Source organism: Micropterus salmoides, unplaced genomic scaffold, assembly GCF_014851395.1.
Source record: "Micropterus salmoides isolate LMB-PRFRI ecotype aquatic unplaced genomic scaffold, ASM1485139v1 Ms_hic_scaffold_2, whole genome shotgun sequence".
NCBI lineage: Eukaryota > Metazoa > Chordata > Actinopteri > Centrarchiformes > Centrarchidae > Micropterus > Micropterus salmoides.
In genome coordinates, this window is record NW_024041150.1 from 51,111,683 (window position 1) to 51,124,989 (window position 13,307).

A 13,307-nucleotide genomic window follows, 5' to 3' on the forward strand; every position below is an offset into this window, starting at 1 on the left:
AGTGAGATATTGAAACCAGATCCTCCATATATTTATGGTTGCAGTGTTCAATCAAATGGAAATATTCTTGATATCTTGCAAAAAAGTCTTTGGTCTGAATATGATCACATGGCTGACTCTACCACCCCCAGAGATGTGGAGAAAACATTTATAGGCCTATGTGTTAATCTGTTTTTACTCTGTGCTTTAATACCCGCCGCTGCCACAGAGAAGAGATCCTCCCCAACAATTTTTCCCAACTATCAGCATTTATTTATTAAGTGAGCATCACATCAACATGTTGTTATATTTCTAATTTCTTCTGTATTAACGCAGACTAAAGAGGTTTGCAGGCTACATTCACAACACACAGTTTTCCTTCAGTGGCTTTGTGTTTGCATCTGTTTGGGCTGCTCATTAATGCAGCTGAATAGCCAGCTGATGTCCACATGTTCAGCTCTCTGCCTCCTATTCAAGCTGATCACCTGAAGAGAGGTGAAAATGCGCATCAGTCGCCTTTTCAAGCAGCTGATCCCCATTTGAATAGAGAGCCGACCTGGACAAACACACGATGGCCCGTTAAGTGAACAAACAGCTTCACTGTGATGTTAATGATGTGTTTGGACTCTCTTAGCTGCCGAGAGAAGCAGCAGATGTTTGTGAACAAACTGTCTGTTTCATCTGATTTCACCATTTAAACAGTAACCGTAATATAGCTACTCCTTTGTGGCCCGGGGAGAAAGTCCCAGACTCCCTTCAACAATCCTGCAGTTTAGTGACTTGTTGAGTTAGAGGACACTTTAGAAACTTTGTGAAACGCTGTCTACGACAAACTCTTAATGATTCTGCCTTCTTGTAAATTCAACATTAAATGTGACACATGAAGTTATTTCTTTCTTTGTGTAAAAACACGATGAACAAAAAGCTTCAGCAGGATATTTTCATGAGCCTCTGATGTGATAATAACAAGCGCTTCATTAAAACTCTGCTCTGTGTGAAGCACACTCCCTCATACACATCAAATATGATCAGCTGGTTTCAGGAAACCAACTAACTAAACTTCATCTTCTGCCTGAAATCAAGGAGCCATGTTTCTAAACGGCCTCAGCAACGGTAACTAAGGGGCGGGGCGAGACGCCGTGACATCGCGAGAACACTCCGCGGGATCCCGCAGCGCTCCTGTATCTCAGCCTGAAGAGCTCCGAGACCAGAATCCAGACTCAGTCCAGGACAACACGGTCCACCAGTCACAGCGGAGACCTGCAGGACGATGGAGAACCAGAACCCGGACCACAGGAGCCAAACAGCAGCCTCGTGCTCTGATAGCACCGATGTTCAGGTCAGTGTTCATGACTTCATCACGAGACTAAAGACACGAGGAAGAGTCTCGAGGGTCCGTGTATCATCCGTTCATTCTGTTGTTAGAGATCAGAGCCTGAAAACCCGCTCCAGGGTTTGTGTTGACGTGGTTTGATTTCCAAAGTGTCTCCGTGATTCCTGTTTTCATCTTGAAGAGAGGAAGCTGAAAGAAAAACTCACGAGCGTTTCTCTTTTCTTTGTTCCGGGAGTTTCCCGCGCGGCGCATGCGCAATACAGCCCGTCTTGTGTTATAACCGTGACGTCTGCCTGCATTATTATTCTCTGAATGATTGTTGTGCATATTTCAGAAGTATCAATAAATCTCATTCAAACGTCATGTGTAATTTTAGAGAAACATACAATCAAAATCTCGCTATTCCATGAAATCAAAATCGATATTTAGTTGCATTTATGATTTGCCAGTAGCAATATGGTGGCGCACCAATGACAATAATGTATTCTTTACAGTACGTTCATCTGCTGAAACTGCTGTAACATGAATTAATTTTATGCTAGTGGTACGCTTTAAAGTATAGCCTATTATATGAAATGATGATGCGTATACCAACAATAACAAGAAAATCAACAATAAAATATATATATTTTTTTTAAAATAGCAATAGCAGAAGAAAACAAACTATTAGTGATTACAAAACATTTAGTCAAATAGCTCGCTGTGATAGATAAGCAGACTTGGGCTAGTAATCTGTGTGTACTTTTTTTAAATCTTTTGTTATGAAAATAAAAGCTCTCTGGGACTTATTCATTACAGTACTTTAATAATTGGTCAAGCTGATGAAACGTCTCCTAATAGCCCGCAGTCACGTACAGAAACATTTCTTACAAAGGACAGGCTACAGAAGTCAAGACAACATTTAACTCTTCATCCAATGTAAAATCTTTTTACTAAATGTAATCTCTTTTAAGAGTTTTCTAAACCTGCGTGCTGCTGTGTGAACAGAGGTTGAGTGATCAGGAAGCAGCTCCAGTGATCTGCTTCCTGTTAACACAAGTCTCTGCTCTGACTAACTGCTCCAGAGTGACCACCGCACTCTCCTGGAGAAAACCTAGAGCCTGACCAATATGGAGTTTTTCTATTTATAGGGCTGCACAATTTGGAGTAGATATGGATACCGAAACCTGTTATTAGACGGGCCCTGGGACTTAATTATTTGAGATTGTAGTATTGATAAGCTCAGACTTTAACGGTTCTGCTTTAGATACAAGAGAAATTAAGAAAATACATTTCCTGTTTATATATTATCGCTACATAAACGTGTTATCTAAAAACCATGGTAAAATTCCCAACATTTAATAATTCCATACACATTTTAATTACTATGATAACGGGGTTCAGTTACCGCACTATTTATAAACTCAAGGCAAAAACTGTCCAGCATCAACCAAAGTTAGCGACAGTCCCTCAGAAGCAGGCGTGCATTCGCAGTAAGCAACGTGCGTTTGTTTGGGTCAATGACAACATGGTGGAAGACAGCGCTGCAGAGATTTTTCGGTCACCCTGTAGTCTGGTCGTGTATTAGTTTTTATGAGAGCGCTGAGGGAAACTTGATCGAGGGCGACTGTGGCTCAGGAGGTGGAGCGGGTGGATCGGTTCTATCCCCGACTCCTCCAGGCTGCATGTCGAAGTGTCCTGAGTGTACTGAACCCCAAATTGCCCCTGGTGGCTGTTTCACCAGTGTATGAATGTGTGTGAGTGTTCTTGTAAAAACGCTACACGTTTTTCTGCTGCTTTGTGTGTCTGCAGACTCTAAACGTCCGCTGCACATTTTCAATCCAGCAGCTTTAAATTTAGTTGTAAAAGTGTCGGAACAGGAGAATCGCTGCAGACTCCTCTGTATTTACGTCAGTTGTTGGGCCCATTGCAGTTAAAATCACTTTCTTCTAAAGACTTACAGGTGCTGGTCATATAATTAGTCATCAAATCATCAAAAAGTTGATTTATTTCAGTAATTCCATTCAAAAAGTGAAACTTGGATATTATATTCATTCATTACACAGAGACTGATACATTTCAAATGTTTATTTCATTTAATTGTGATGATTAAAACTGACAACTAATGAAAATCCCAAAATCAGTACCTCTGAAAATTAGAATATTGTGAAAAGGTTCAATATTGAAGGTGCCTGGTGCCACACTCTAATCAGCTAAATAAGGACTTTTTGATATTCTAATAATATGACCAGCACCTGTATGTAATTGTGCATCTTAGTAATTCACACATAGATGGTTTTCATACGTTTACAAAAGGTATTGGCTGTTTGCCATTTTTTTTGCATAAACAGTTTTAGTTGTAGTTTTCAATATAAAACTTGTTGAAATGGTTTCAGTGTGTATCAGTACATTTTAATCACATTTTTACAATACCGTGATAATACTGATAACCTGATGATGGTCGCTATAATCGTGATATAAAATTTTCATACCTTTTCATCCCTAACACACACACGTGTCTGTGATCAAGGTGAATATTTATTAACTAGTTAATGTGAATACAAGTGAAGGTAAATGGGGATATAAAGAAAATATAAACAACAATGATTAAGCAACGACAAGAATGCAATAAACAGGAGATAGAATAAAAGTAGTTTGGCTATTGTGAAAAGAATATAACTCGGAGGAAATAAGGGAAACAAATGGATGCAGGTTCTACGGCGATAACTACGTTTATAATTAGGCTATGGGTTTCAGAGCTAAAAGGGCTCTAAACCCGAAAATAAGTAAGGTCCGAGCTTATCGATACTGCTATCGAGACTAGCGGGTCTGTAACGTTATGTCTCAAGCTTTAAATCTGATTTAACTTGAAACGTGATGGATAAGAAAGCTACTATTTCTAATGTTCAAATGTGGCCGGGACTGGTTATCATCAGGCTGCTGTCTCCGCTGCTCTCTGTCGCCTCCTACACACACACATCGGCCAGCAGAGAGAGACGCCGCTCCGTCACCGTGGAGACGGTAAAGTTAAGTTAGCTCAAAACTACTCAAGTTGCCGGCAGCTTCGCTCGTTACTGTGAGTACATGCAATAAAACCTTCATGAGCAAAAAGACAATACTTTATCAGTACACCTGTCTAAGGTAAACAAAGGGTTAATTTAATCATCTCTGTTCTCAGTCGGTCCTCCTGTATGGTTTATACAAGCACAGCTAACGTTAGCTTGGCAGTTAAAAAATGTTAAAATCAAGCTAAATAGAAAAATGACTGTCTGAAGCACAGACTGGTCTGTAGTCTTAAAATCAGGCACATTGTTGTAAACTCAGCTGCTGGCTGAGACAAACCAGCCACTCCTACTTCGACCAGGTAACGTAACCTGCATGCAGTGAATAACAGCAGAGGAGGAGGAGGAATGATACAGACTTGAGTTTTATTTATTCTTTCTAAACGTCACTCACTATTGTGATGTCAGATATTGAGTTTATATATAGTAGGGCTGTGGCGATTCGTTGACTTAATCGGTTACGTAAATACACATCACTGCATCCGGTGTGGGATTCTCCCGGACAAGCTTGAGCTACAGCACCGCGCCTTTGACCGTCTAAAGCAAAAACACGTGAAACGAAAGTATCACACAGCACCGCAAATATTGTGGGGTTTTTGTTATTGTTGTATTTTTATTTTTGCTTTCTGTCGTCACACAAGCACGGCACATCATCAGGACGAGGACACGTAGTATAAATTCATTGCCTTCATGTTAAATGTAATTTCTGCCCCGCTGCTGTCATGGTAACGTAACATTACACCGCGAGTCATCAACGATTGGCTGTTTAATATTTTCTGTTTAACGGCCACGTATGAGTGAGAAAAATCAGCTGAATCTAATTTCCAAATAATCCAATAACCAAATTTAATGTCTGTTATTGTTATCACAACACATCAGTGACGTGGAAATTTTATTCATTTTAAGATTTGCTGCTATTGTCATTATTCTAATGTGCTTCATTAGGATGACTGAATAAAATATAGACTTATTGATTAGAAATTTATTTAGTTTAGTATGTTAATCGAGTAATAGGCAACTTTTTTTTTCTTTGGAATAAACAAAATTAGTCGTTAGATTAATCGACTTGAAAAATAATCGATATGTACAACTAGTGACTTTGCTGTTGTAAATATTAATATTGCTGCTCTAGAAACAAAAGTTAAAATATTCAATTCTAATCCTATAATTAAAGGAGACCTTTTAAACTGCTTTTCTAGTCCTATATTTTAGTTCTGTGACTCCTGTATTTCAGCTTTGCATGATTCAAGTAAAAAAAAGATTCTTCGTTTAGGGCTTCATTTCAGCCTCTGTCTGAACAAGCTGTAGATGCTCCTGTCTCTTTAAGGCCTCCCCTTCTCAAACCCCACTGTCTTCTGATTGGCCAAGACCTGAAGCATGTTACCAGGCTGTTGTTGTTGCTGTGCGGAACAGGCAGACTGAGTGTCGCCATGCCGTTAGTGTGGGAGCACATGACCATATATGGAACACCGGCTCAGTCTGGCTCGGTAATAAGTAGAACGGAGCTGTTGGTTGAAAAAGCAGTTCAAAATAGAGCGTTCAGAACAGGAGGAACCCTGAGGTTATTGCTCACAGGGATTTCAGCTGTTCCATGTGCAGTTTCACATTTCTTGGGTGACACAGCTGCTGTCAGCTCATGTAGTGTGTGTGTGTGTGTGTGTGTGTGTGTGTGTGTGTGTGTGTGTGTGACCCCTGTCAATAAACAGTCAGGTAGTGTGAACGCCACATTGACTTCAAGACCCCATCTCTAGACCGCAAGTTGTGTAGGCTATACAGCAAGGCTATCGGCTGACGCTAAAAGTTGTGTACTGTAGTCTGTTTTACGGCTTCTGACCACTCTCATGCGGTAGAGAACCAAGGCAAGAAAAGGGGGTTTCTGCCTTTTGATGTGTGCAGGACTGCAGGGAAAGGCTGGGTTTTTTGCTTAACCCTTTTGTCCTCCTGGAAATGTCAGCAAGTGACACCTTTACAGCGAAAGTGGTCAGAGATGGTCCCATAACAAACATTTGAAGTTTGGTATGTGTGCTTGATTTTGATCTCATCATCTGTTGGCTCTGACACAGAAGGTAACTTTTGTTTCTCCTTGTCCTGTAGTTTTCCCTTCTGACAATGTTGTGTCCAGTCTGTGTTTGTCACTTTAGCGTGAGAGTCAATCTTAATCCACTTAAAGATAATTTCATTTGGTTGTCCACTTGGAAGTATCCAAAATGCAGGTTCTTCCGTCACAGTTTGGAACTCACGGAGCAATACAGCTTCCCTGATGGCGAAAAGAACCGCGCCAACATGGCGGCATGTCTCCTAATCCTACCATGCTGGTGCAGTGTACAGCCAAGATAATGCCATCATTTTTATTATAATGAAAAACTGGAACTTTTTGGGGGGAGAACTTTAACTGGATTGTATTGCACTTGTAAGACGGTCTCTAACTCCACCTGTACTAAGAGGCGCGTTGGTCACTTCTTTGCATTGCAAACTGCATTGTCATTTTGATTTTCTGGTGATCAAAACTGTGTGAAACGTCTGTCTAAATCACCTCCAACTGGGATAAATCTGAGCAGCTGCACTTTCCACGTGTTGGATCTCCGGTACCTAGCAAAACCAGTATCGACATGTTATCAGAACTTTGGGGTCGACTTTGTACTAAAGTATGAGATTTTGTAAAATTCCTAGCCAGGGGTAGGCTGGGGAGTGGGAGACGCCTTTGGTCCAACCTGGGTTGGTTTGACTCTACGCCCCCCTCTCCCCCAGGAGATGCTGGGGCTAGTTATCGTTTCCAGGTCAGTTGCACTCAGACCGGTCCCCACACTTTCTATTCCAATATATATTAATGTACATCTGTCATTGGTTCCATGAAAAACGAGAGGAAAAAAGTTTGATTAAATTCTGACTATGGGATTTTTAAGGCTAATGCTAATTTTAATATTTGTGGAATTTAAAACCCATTGTAACATTAAACATACTTTTGTGGACCCCTGCAGTTGGTTGTCACAGGTCGTAATGCATAAGGCAAACTTGAACATTGTGGGTTTTGTACCACAGATATGCTCTAAATGTCATTTATGGTTCTAGATAGCTCGCTCCACCATGACCTCTCACTCGCTGTCTCTCTGTCTGTTGCTATAGAAACGGAGAGGAAGAGAGGGACTCAAACATCACCGCTGTCAGCACTGTGACAAATCCTTCACACGATCTGAACATTTAAAGATTCATCAGAGACGGCACACTGGAGAGAAACCATACAGATGTGACCAGTGTGGGAAAGCTTTTAGTGCATCAGATCACTTAAAAAGGCACCTACGTGTTCACACTGGAGAGAAACCTTACAGCTGCGACCGATGTGGGAAAGCTTTCAGGACATCAGGTGAACTAAAAGTCCATCTACGTGTTCACACTGGAGAAAAGCCGTACAGCTGTGACATGTGTGGGGAAGCGTTTACTCAGTTAGGTAACTTAAAAACGCATGAATATCTGCACACTGGAAAGAAACCGTACAGCTGTGACCAGTGTGGGAAAGCTTTCACTACATCAGGTGAACTAAAAAGGCACCAGCTTGTTCACGCTGGAGAGAAACCGTACAGCTGTGACCAATGTGGGAAAGCTTTCACTACATCAGGTGAACTAAAAAGGCACCAGCTTGTTCATACTGGAGAGAAACCGTACAGCTGTGACCAATGTGAGAAAGTTTTCACTACATCAGGTCACCTAAAGTTGCACCTACGTGTTCACACTGGAGAGAAACCACACCCCTGTAATATGTGTTGGAAAGCTTTCACTACATCAGGTAACCTAAAGTTGCACCTACGTGTTCACACTGGGGAGAAACCGTACAGCTGTGACCAGTGTGGGAAAGCTTTCAGGACATCAAGTGAACTAAAAGTCCACCGACGCGTTCACACTGGAGAGAAACCATATTGGTGTGACCAGTGTGGGAAAATGTTCACTACATCAGGTCACCTGAAGTTGCACCAACGTGTTCACTGGCGAGAAACCGTACAGATGTGACCAATGTGGGAACATTTTTAGTAACAATTGTTCACCTAAAAAACATAAATGCATTTACAATGCATTGTTCTAAAGTGTTTTAGAGCACAGCTAACTGTTTCCGTGTGATGGAGTGGTGTCATTCGATGACAGTGGAGGAACTTGGATTTGTTTAGAGAGTACCACGCACCCGAACTTTAAAATATTGCATTGTATTGTTGTGTATAGTTACGATTTTGTTTTCGATGACCATGGTTCATTTACTGAGTTGCCCTAATCATAGTCCATATTGTAGCATGAATGTTATGACCTTATTGATTACATCTCAATTATAACGTGATTATGGTGTTTTTGTGTTTTAAATGATAATGATTAATAAGCCAATGATAATACTATATGATATTCCCTCTGTATGTGTTATTCATTAGTATTTGCTGAGTAACTATGACTAAGCAGGTTTGTAAGAAACCCAGTACTGGAAAGTCACAAATAGATAAAAAGTAATAAGGGACCAGGTGCAGCAGGTAAACAAGTGTTAGGCAGAGGAGCAAGGATGGTTGCGACTGAGTTTGCTGAAGTTACAAGGACAATAGCTTGTCAAGACTCCCCAGAATAACATATCAGAAAAACAGCCACTAGATGGCAGCAGAGAAGAAGAAATTCACCATCAGAACAAGCCACAAATGGGTGTGGTCAGTGAACGCAGAGGAGGAGTAGGAGTAGGATTGAGTAGAACACTACTGATAGGTGGAGACTGAGGAGAATATAAGGCGGTGTTCACTGACTGCGTATTGAGTTTCAACCTGTTTCCTGCCAGGATGTAACTCAGGTTTTTTACTGGAATAAAAAGTCTATTGCACTGATTTCCAGCAGACTATAGAGACGTTGTTGACTACATGTTATTTTATCATGAATATTTTGGCCAGCTATTGGCTATTTTGACTAGTTATTCAAAGTGGTGGACGACGTGGTTTGGGACGTTAGCTGGCCTTGGCCCAAACTTTGTCCCCCGTCAGTATTTATCCCACCAAAGAAGTGTTGCAAAGATTTAAATGTAAAATTGATTATAACTGTGATTTTTGCAATTTAAAAAGAAACTGTATTTCATTTTTTATACCACTCTGGATTCTGGAAAGATTTGGAACATTTTATCAACAGAAAACAGGTAAGAGTACATTAATTAATGTATTTGATGTCATGTTATATTTTGTACTTCATGGTCCAGACAATATTAACTATTGTGCAGCTCCTCATCATACTTGGAAAATTCCACATATACAAATCAAAATGGACTGGATCCAAACCCTGCTTCGATTTACAGTTGAACTGAAACACTACTGCACCTCCAATAGAAAAATTATAAAGCAATAAAATGTCTTAATATTCTAGAAGAACTGAATTTAATTTGAGCTTCTGGCAATGTAAAATGTAATTGATTATCTGTGTCTTTTGAGCTATGCATCAATAAAAATTTTTATCAAAAAGTAACTACGCACCCAAATTCTGCTAGCGCCCTCCCAGCATATTTAAAAGATGCAGCAGCGCTCTCCTGCGGGGTTTTATCACTGGACAACTGCCAAGTGTTCACACACAACATGATAATGCGAGTAAACACAACTCGCCATTACTACAGCTGTATGAAATTTAGCTGTGATTAAATAGCAATAAACGGATCACACCGATCCAGAAATAACTACAACATAATGCCGTTTTGTCAAACATATGAATTCATGCTTTTTCAGGTCTGTCAGCAAAACAGCAGGACAACAACTTCTAAAATATTTGTTTTCTGAATTGGAGTTCGGATCGATCATGCTATGCTAACTTTTTCACAGTAAAGTACAACGATAGCTGGAACAAAGTAAGACATGTTTTCTGAACTCATCAGGTAGTTTAACTTCCTCGCTTTCTTTTCTCCAGGTAATGTCCAGTTTTGTCCGTTTTTATATAAATATGAAGTCAGTAGTGCCAACCGACGCTAACAACAAAAGTGAAACTGGATGTGCATGGAAGCTAGCTGCCAAGAAATGCGAGTGTTGTAATCCCAAAAACCTAATTTAATAAAAACAGTTAACTTTGAGCTTCTCCCGCGAGTGAACAGCCTAGTTGTCAGAGCATAATACAGGCCAACTACGGGTGTTTGTGTTCAAAAACTGCGTCGCTGCTCCCCATACACTTCCCTGTTCTTTAGCAGCTCTCCGTCGGCCAGCGGATTGTCATTAAACCGCTCGCCAGATCCTCTCCAAACATTGATAATGCCTCAACCGCCTCAAATAAATCAGGGTGGGAAACACCTACTGTAGAGGTTATCCAGCCTGATTTTTGCCTTTCATTAAGGCGAGGGTGTCAGCATCTGTGACTGAAGTAAAATTAATTAATGATTTTGCTGAAGGTTGCAGTACATAACGTGAGGCTACACGCTGCAACAGCTCGCATGAGTCTCAGTTATTGATGACTGTATAAGACATAAGCATATTAGCAAGTTATGGCATAAGAGAGAAAAGGCTTAATAGCCAATGGTAACTTACATGGTCATCAACATCCTTTATGCGTCATGGTCTACGATGTCTTTTTTTTAATATATATTATTTCAACAACCCGAAACATGGCTGCCACTGAAATACTTCCAGGTCACTGCACTCAGTTAGAAACCTTCCTAAGCAATGCAGCCTAAAAGTTGACGAATGCCCAAAAGCCAAAAATATTCAGACTTACAAAACTGTGCGTGCGCATACTACACAAGTTCCCTTTATAAATAAACTTGAAATGTGGCGCATGTGAGGGACCCTTCAAACGCCCATAGTTGCCTACAATTGGTCAGTGAAACACCGCTCATTAATATTAATATGTCCTGACTGCAGGAAGAAAAGGAGGCAAAATCTGTGACACTGACGTCCCTTTTAAAACTTGTGCATCGGTGGAAATGGGGCCACCGAAGCTCCACCCCTTTATAACCGATCTTGATTAGTTACGCCACAAGAACAAGTTTCTTCCCGATGGCAGGGGGCTTCCACTGTCACTGACTCTCATGCCCCCATCCACAAACACACTCCTGACCCCAGACTTTACAATAACGCTCAATTGTGCTTTACGCTCATGTTGTGAACTTTTGCACATATTTGTCAGCTTTGTATTATTGTAGTTTTTGTATAGTTGTACATTTTTTGATCTCCTTTTTATATATTAATATTTCTATGTATGTTCATGTGTACTGTGAGCTCCAATTCATACCAAGGCAAATTCTTCGTATTTGAAAATGTACCTGGCAATAAACCCAATTCTGATTCTGGTATCGCGTAACATGAAGACTTCAGTCTCTCTTCAGGTAGGACTCTTATATCACAAAACTTGTCTTTGTAAAGAGAGAAACTGACAGGATAAAGTCGCTAACCTGCCTGTCAGCTCGCTCTGTTTCAGTGCATTTACCACAAATACAAGGTCCCTGTTTTCTACACTGTTAACTTGACAGTCCCCACATGTTACAGTGTTACAGTGCAGCGGAAACGTCAGATTCTATTTTCTCTGGGGGGGAGAGGTAGTTCGTCCAAAAGTTGGCCGCTGTATTTAAACCCTACGTGGGTTAGGGAGCTCGATTTGGCTGTGAGGGCGACTCCGACCAGAGTTCACTCCATGTCGGAGTGGAGGCTGCGACGGTCTAGTTTCGGAAAAGGCCCTAAAAGTCTCCAAAAAGGACATGTTTCAGTCCAGATCCCAGACTGGATCAACATGTGACATCACGCTGACCTCACTCTGACATCACTGATCAGTAGTAATCTATAGTGAGTGTTTAGACTGGGTGTGAGAGTCAGTAAGAGTGAAGAAGAAGCTGTCAAGGCATCTGCTTGTTATCATCTGTCCTCCAGCAGCTTCAGGGTCAGACTGAGGTCTCTAGTTCTCAGCAGGTCTTCCTTCATCTCTGTGTGGTCTCTGTAAAACTGGTCCTATTGGTCAGAATGATCAGAGCCGTTCTGATACACGTGGACCGTCTTTATGGTTTCAGCTCCACTCTGATGTCCTCAGGGAGGTGGGCTGTGGTCTTGAAGGGCAGCAGGACAGACTCCGCCCCCTCCTCCACCTCTACCTGACAGACTGAGCGGACACAAAGCGCTTTAAATCAGACCACATGAAACTGCATCAATTAGAATACTTCGATAATAATCAATATTAATAGATGAAACGCAAACAAATGTTTAAAGTGTAATTTAAAGTTTTGTAAATAAATGTTGACTCTTGTTTGTAAATAAAATGCTTTGCTCTCTGTGTGAATAAAAGAGCATCAGTCAGTTGTGACTTATATCCTGGCTATTATTTGACATTTACCAGTGTGTCATAAAAAGAGTAAGTACAAACAGTTTGTTAGGCCAACAACATGTCTTTAGAGTTTGCACTAAAGACAGTTCTGTGTTCACAAACATTTGTAGTTGCAGGGAGAGTCAGGGCATCACAGAGAGGTCACAAGTAACATTTGGATAACTAAATACATTTGCGCTGTGGCTAGCTATATCTAGCAGGTTATATCCAATAGCATAGTTTTTATGGTAGGTTTTCTCTCATACATCCCTGATGATAATAATAACTTTATTTGTATAGAACTTTTCAAAACCAAGTTACAAAGTGCTGTACAGTATAATAGTGGAAGAAAATATTACAGAAATCTGTCAGTGCTCAGAGTGTGATTAGAAAGACGAAAGGGGAGCGTATTTTAACACAAAGGGGTAAATAAAACATTGTTTGTATTAGGTAAAAGTCAATCAGATGAATGTTTGGAATGTAAAACCATAGAAAGTGTAGAACTGTTTGTTGGACATATGGTGATGAGATGATGAGGCTAAATCAAAAGATAAGTCAGACACAAGGAAGGAAATTGAACCGTGAAGGTTTATAAGGAACATATCGGAATAATATTAGAGAAATTACTTATTTTAAATATATGATAAAGTGAAGTCCCATCAAACGTAGTAAACGCAGCTACA

At 40.5% G+C, this 13,307-nt stretch overlaps 1 protein-coding gene across 1 annotated transcript in view; it reads right to left on the bottom strand.

The window, feature by feature from the left end:
* LOC119912601 (zinc finger protein 2-like) overlaps window positions 1-13,307 on the bottom strand; it is a 746,717-nt gene that overhangs the window by 154,903 nt on the left and 578,507 nt on the right. The window lies entirely within an intron of this gene.